The sequence below is a fragment of the Lycium barbarum genome, chromosome 12 (assembly GCF_019175385.1).
Source record: "Lycium barbarum isolate Lr01 chromosome 12, ASM1917538v2, whole genome shotgun sequence".
Lineage (NCBI taxonomy): Eukaryota > Viridiplantae > Streptophyta > Magnoliopsida > Solanales > Solanaceae > Lycium > Lycium barbarum.
The window spans coordinates 21,976,572-21,982,145 of NC_083348.1; the positions used below are offsets into that span (position 1 = coordinate 21,976,572).

The window sequence follows — 5,574 nt, forward strand, 5'->3', positions numbered from 1 at the left end:
TCTCATTGTCATATTATTATTACTTATGCCTCTTATATTCAGTACAATGTTCGTACTGATGTCCGGTTTCTTTGGACGCTGTGTTCATGCCCGCAGGTAGACAGAGAGGTGATCTTGATCCAGACTCGTAGTAGCTAGTAGCTGATTTGAGAGCACTCCATTGTCCCGGAGGTGCCTTTGATCATTCTTTTGTGTACATGTGTATTTTTTTTTTGGGCACAACGGGGTCCTGTCCCGTCTCTATGTCTAGTACTCTAGTAGAGGCTCGTAGATACGCAGGTGTGGGTTATATGGTCTTACGAAGTTGCTATTGTACATCTATATATATATTTTCATTTTGATAGCCGGAAGGCTTATGTATATAAGGTAATTATGTTTCCAAATGAAAAATGGTTTTTTTCCTATGATTATGAACATATGAATATTAAAGAAGTGTATTATGAGTATGATGGGTAATAGAATGAGTGGTGCTCTATGGTTAGCCCCGGGTACCCGTCACGGCCCCTAGTCGGGTCGTGACAGATGCCTACTAGTACCGTTGTATTGTACTGACCTGCACTTGCTACATTCCTTTATGAATGTAAAGTGTCAGGTTGGTTCTACCTCTATCTCTCGTGGCTGATCGTCTTCTTCAGCACTGTTCTGAGTCTCCAGGGTGAGCACGACCATTCGCTGCCTTGAAGACTTATCTATCATTTTATGTCTTATTATTCCCATTCAGTGACATAGACATTTTATGTATTATTGCTCCAGACTTGTATTTATTCCATTAGATGCTCTTGTCTGACTTAAACTAGACCGTGGGGGTAATTTTGTTCTTTCTACACTATTTCTATTATATAATATCGTGGGACTTACGTATTTAATCGATTTTCGTTGCTTGATGTAAATATTCATGTATTACTTATGGTTGGGTTGAGAGTTTGCTGACCGAGGTGGGAAAGGTAAGTGCCCGCACGACTTAGGCAAATTAGGCCGTGACACTTTGTTAAAGTCAAGAAGCTTAATTAGTTAATTGAACAATTAGTTCATCTCAAATGGATTTCAAATTGGTTAGACATATAAAATGGCTATTTAATCCAAAGACTAGCCCATTTTAAATTCAATTTTGTCCAGCCCAACACCATTAGCCCAAAACAAATTGACCCAGTCCATTTGCAAAAGGATGAAACCTTTTGTCATTCTCCATTTTCTTCTAACACAAGAAAATCAGAAAAACCAAACATGCCCTAGGCTCTTACGTTCATCTCTCCAGCTCACGATGAGCTTTTCTGCAATCAAAAAGGGCAAAAACGCAGTTGCTTTCTGTTGTTCCAATACTTGCTTGCCCATTTTGAGAAATACTTTAATGCTCTTTGATACTTTTCTTTAGCAAGTCTGATGTTGAAACGATAACCCTTGACTTTGTTCAATTTCTTCTGATTTTCATTTTTTCTTTCTGAGACGAACCCAAAGATTTTATCAGTTTCAAACGAATTTCAAGTCTTAAATCCAGCCCCCATCGAAAATTTATGGCAAAACCCTAATATTTGGGGTTCTATAAGTTTTGGGCACCACAAAAATGGTTTTACACCTAAAAAGAGGTTTTTACACCTCATGAGCTTGAGACACTCAGTAGCTCGGCAAAAACTTGGAAAATTAATCCAACAATCTTGAGTTTCGAGGACCTTGCTCAAAGTTAAACTTTTGCGTCTCGTTTCCATTCATCGGAAGCTAGTTTCGGTGAAAGAGTGATCAACTCAACTCTTGCCGCCCCCATCGCTGCTTGACAAAAAAGTAATTCCCCTTTTCTTTATTTATTTTCCACTGTTGTCTTTAATTCTATTGAATCGCATTCCATTTGGTGTGATTCAATTCTTGTTAGGTATTTAGTTTTTCTAGTTTGGCATGTGAAGTATGAAATAATGTTCCTTCCTCTTTTCAGTCTGTGGTTCTATTTTGGTTGAATTAGTATTTTTAGTTCTATTTTGGTGTTATTATTCTTGATGTTGTGTTTGTATTGTTGTGCTATTAATTTCAGTTCTACATTGTTGTTATTTTGCTACTTTTTAGTTCTGCTTTGATTGTGTTGTGTTACAACCACCTTTAGTTCTGTGTTCTACTTGTTTCATTTAAAGCATGAATTAATTTATCATTTAACTTGTTTAGAGAAAATTACTATCAACAAGTAATGAATATTGGTTGGTTTCCTTTATCTGTAGTTGTAAACCCGTGGATTACTCTTCTTTGTAAAGTCCTGAAGGGTAGTTGTTTTCTCACTTAGTTGTGTTTGTTTGAAAATTGAAAGTTGTCTATTTCCTAAAATCAGTAGATATAAGCTGAGTTCTGGAATTAATTCAAGAACTTTCATGAGGATTAGATTGTGGCCATTTGAAATTGATCTTACATAGTTTGGAAATACAAAAGTAAAACCTCCTGTTTGGTATAGTTTATGCTCTGGTTCTTTCCTTTAAAAATAGCTTAATATTTTTTAGTTAGAAATATTTGAACAATGTGGAAGTCCTTGCTAAAGTGTAAATCCTTCTCCCCAAGGGTTTCAAAAGAATCCAAATAACTGTTTATTTCCAAATGCATTTACTAAAACTATATGATTTTTTAAAAAAAAAAGCTTAAAAATGAGGTTAGTTCTAAGTTTTTTTTGTGTGTGATTTTAGCATGACTAAATGCTGTCTCTTTCTGCTTGCAAAAAGAAACAATTTTCTACACAGTAGTTGAGTGAGACTTTGTGAAAAGAAAATAGGGAGTTCTGGTTTTCTTTCTTTGCTTTTCCACTGATTTTACCATGTCTTTCAAACAGGATATGTTTCTTTCATGATATGATCTGTTGGTTATTCTCTCTCTGGCATTTGGTTTTCCCGGCTGAAAGCCAAGGAAAGCTTTGGGTTTGGTTTAGCCCCCCTCTAATAGTCAGCCATGCATAAAGGTTCTAGAAACCTTTTTGATCTTGTGCGACATTGGAATACGGATGGTGGTAACTCCCTATATTGCCTGAATCTTTTAAGCCTGACATTCTACGTTACAAGAGTGTTATGACCAGCTTTTGAGTTCATCTTTCTTGAGATGCTATGTTTCTTTGTGTTTATTGAATTCCCTATTTTGATGCCTTGCATGATGTTTGTGATCAGTCCTGATGTTGCCCCCTTTTAGTTATACCATATCTAGTTGATATTCCCGTTTCCCTAGAAAATATATCACATCTGGCTATTAAATTCCATCTTATCCCTAATATCCTATATCCCAATCCTTATTTTGTTCTGTAACTTCTGGAGATTTTGGTTTCTTATATTGTGAGCTATTTTGGCGGCCTCATTCTTGATTCTCTTGTCATCTTAATCCATTGTAAAATTTACATCAAGATATGATACCTTTATATAATAAAGCATCTTTGTTTGACATTATTTTGTTAAATCCTCTTTGTTTCAATACTCATTCTTCACCCCTCCTCCTTTTGCATGACCTGGGGAGTCTTCAAACCTCCTTGAATTGCTATCTTTAGCTGCTACTTGATGAGAATGGCCATAGCCTGATTTGTTGCTGGTTCTAAGGTCACTACTGCCAGGTCTTTGATATGCAATTGCTGCATCCTTTAAAAGGTTGGCATGTTGTTGCTTTGTTGGCATCTTTGAGGCTGCTGTTATGTTCATTGATTTGAGTTGCTGTCCTACTTAACATGATGTCCTATTTTGTTGCTTTGTTGTGGTTACCTTCTGTGATTGTTTGTTACTGCAATATGGTGTTGATACTACACTTGGGGTACTGCTGAGTTTAAAAGAAACAGATGCCATATTGATCTTCCCAGTGCTGCACTTTGGGTGATTTCCTAACTGCACTTTTGAACTACCACCTTGCTGCTGTGTTTGTTGCTCTGCTGCCGCATCTAGTTGTAAGTGATAGTTGCATTTTAAGGCAAGCAAGATGTTACGTTGTGAGCCAAAATGCTGTTGCACTTTAAGGCAACAAATGCTGCTTTGACTGAAAGAACTGCTAGGCTGTTCACTTTCCCTTAATAGGGTAGATGCTTCACATGAGTTGCAGTTTAAGAACAGTTGCTAAATTTGCAGAAAATAGAGACTGATATTCCATTTAAGATGTTCCTGGATTTTAAAAGAACAGATACTACAGTGATGCTACCCTTTTGATGACTGAACTGGTTTGAATATTATACTATGCTCGGGCCAATAAAAAAAGATTTTTGAGGCCATGCCTTGTCCGGAAAGGTTATCCCTCTGTTTGGGAAATGATGATCTCATAGTATAGTAATAAAGTAGGATCCAACATGCGTTTGGCAAGGCGACTAGAACGATTGACGAGTCACTAGTTCGCAACCACGACATGTTCCAGAGTCCTTTTCCCTAGATTAAAAAGAAACATGAGTCTGAGCCTCCGTAATCGAAGCTCTCAAGGTTTGATACGAGTCCAAGGGATATTATTATTTATGTTCATAAACGTCACCCTAGGGTGGTGTGGAGGACCCACATTAGGGTAGAAGGCTAGTATATAAGTCTCGTTATCTTTCCTTATTAGTAGGCGCATTAGCGCATTATAATTTCTTATGCTTTGATTTATGTTATTATTTGCTACTTTCTGTACTTTGATTACTCTATTTTATCTGTGCCGCTTTCGTGATTTGCATTTCCATATCGCTTTGAATTCCTTGATTATCCTGTTTTACTGTGTCGCTTGCATTATTTCATTGCAATATCGTTTTAAATCTTTTAACCTTATCTGACCCCCTTTTTATGCTTCTATTGAGCCGAGGGTCTCTCGGAAACGGCCATCCTACCTTGGTAGGAGTAAGGTCTGCGTACATTATACCCTCCCCAGACCCCAAGATGTGGGATTTCACTGGGCTGTTGTTGTTGTTGTAAACGTCACCCTATGGGGTGGCGTATCATTTTGACTGACTACTTTTCTTTCTATTTATGTGAGGTACAAATAAAGTGAAGTATGTGACGCAAAACTTAAAGAGGAAGTAAAGAATTGGATGCCTAAAGCCTTGGAGAGTTGGAGCTTTGGGTGAAGACCTAAAGAGCATGGAAGACCTATTCCCTTCAGATAAGCGACAAATGGAATAGGATTGTCGAATGATTTGGGGCCCAAGCTGAAAAAGCTAAACTTTCTTTCCATTCCTTTTAGTATAAGTTTAACATTATTTTCTGTATGAATATGTAAAAATGCACTTGTATGGATATTGAAACCTTATAAGTTAGAACCTAGGATTTAGTTGGGGGTAGGGACCCAAACTTGTTTCAAATTAGATCCGAAATATAAGTGAGTTGTATTCCATTTGTTAAAAGTAAATAAAAGTGTAACAATGTTTTCTTATGCAAAAACTGGATTACCTTTGAATGTATCTTTAAAGCATGTTTCATAATTTGAAAACTTCGAGAAAGAAAAGTAAGAAAAAAAAAAGAATTCAAATGAATGGAATTTTCTTCAAAACCCGAGTTTGGGTAAATAGTTCTGAGGGTATGATAAGAAATCGATTTGGGGGAAACACCAAATTAATCACAAAAATGCGAAATTAAAGGATAACAAGAAATTGGGGGTATGATAAGAAATCGATTTGGAGGA

The 5,574-nt window shown here is 36.7% G+C and overlaps 1 long non-coding RNA gene across 1 annotated transcript; it reads left to right on the top strand.

Annotated features, from left to right (window-relative positions):
* Positions 1-1,141: 1,141 nt before the first annotated feature.
* LOC132625149 (uncharacterized) lies at positions 1,142-5,349 on the top strand. The gene is made up of 2 exons (XR_009576666.1): positions 1,142-1,776; positions 2,798-5,349. It is a non-coding gene; the product is annotated as an uncharacterized LOC132625149 (long non-coding RNA).
* The last annotated feature ends 225 nt before the right edge of the window (positions 5,350-5,574 follow it).